Below are 1,167 nucleotides of genomic sequence, written 5' to 3' on the forward strand. Positions count from 1 at the left end.
GGAGCTGTTGCTTGTCATATTATCCTTTCACTATCCCTTCGATGTTAAAACAAAACGTTATAGCCATGTGTCTCCTCTGCCAGATAAAAAAAACAGGCAGTGTTCTTCTGCATCTCTGCACCCCCCCCCCCCCCCCCCCCCCCCCCCTCCCTCTCTCACACATAGACAAACATGTCAGCAGATACATACACACTAGTACACACTGCCCTATAGCTTCATATTGCTGTCTGCTGTCTGAGAACCCTGTCTGAGTAGCACAGAAAGCAATTACCGGCTCTCACATCAGCTCAGTTAATCGGCGATGACAAACATAGTTGCTTATGCAGCCACACACACGCTCTCACACACACACACACACACACACACACTCACACGCACACAAAGAAGGATACGTACACTTGAAAAGGGCATACGCTCTCCCTCACACTCTCTGATGCCAACTCTTGCTCTCTCCCTCTCCTCCCTCCGCCCTCCACACATACTGTACGCACTATTTGCCTGAAGGTGAATCAGCCCTATTGTTCTGAATTAGTGTGCTTGCCAGAGATCCCTCCCTTTGCTTTTGCACCGATGAATATTTCACAATAAGCAAGTATGCATAACACAGCCTTAATTCGGAGAGAGAAAGAGCGAGGGAGAGCCAAGTGAGACTAAAATACGTTCTCTGAACAACTGTTCATGAATACATACTGTAGTAAACGCCGTCACAATCAATTAAGAGTGCATGTTGTCTCCGCTACAGCAATATACAGAGAGCTTTATGTCTTTTAGCCTCAGGCTATCACTTTTTCATTTGCTCATCTCTCCATCCATTCATCCATGTGACCTGTACACAGTGTTAGACAGTGCATTTACTCAAGTGCTGTACACTTCTGAGGGTAGTGCACTAAGCTGCTCCTCTACATTTCAGGGAAGATACTGCACTTGCTTTGCAGGTAACGTTTAAAAACCTATAATAAATATATAACATGTTGTTGTTATATAGTGAATTAAACTGCAAGAAAGTGTATGAAACAGTTAGAAATAGCTCTACATGGTCAATCTATTACTTTACAATATTCATTCATTAGCTATACCGATTATCCTTTTAAGGTCTTGGGGCCCGGCTGACATGGGGCGAGTCTTTTTTGCTTTTTTTTTTTTTATTTTTATTTTTATTTTTATTTT

The 1,167-nt window shown here is 42.8% G+C and overlaps 1 protein-coding gene across 1 annotated transcript in view; it reads left to right on the forward strand.

Annotated features, from left to right (window-relative positions):
* plxna2 (plexin A2) overlaps positions 1-1,167 on the forward strand; it is a 180,057-nt gene that overhangs the window by 115,241 nt on the left and 63,649 nt on the right. The gene's annotated exons all lie outside the window — the stretch shown is intronic.

The sequence above is a fragment of the Seriola lalandi genome, unplaced genomic scaffold (assembly GCF_002814215.2).
Source record: "Seriola lalandi dorsalis isolate HSWRI2012SDOR001 ecotype SW California unplaced genomic scaffold, Sedor1 jcf7180002054554, whole genome shotgun sequence".
In the NCBI taxonomy this organism is placed as follows: Eukaryota; Metazoa; Chordata; class Actinopteri; order Carangiformes; family Carangidae; genus Seriola; species Seriola lalandi.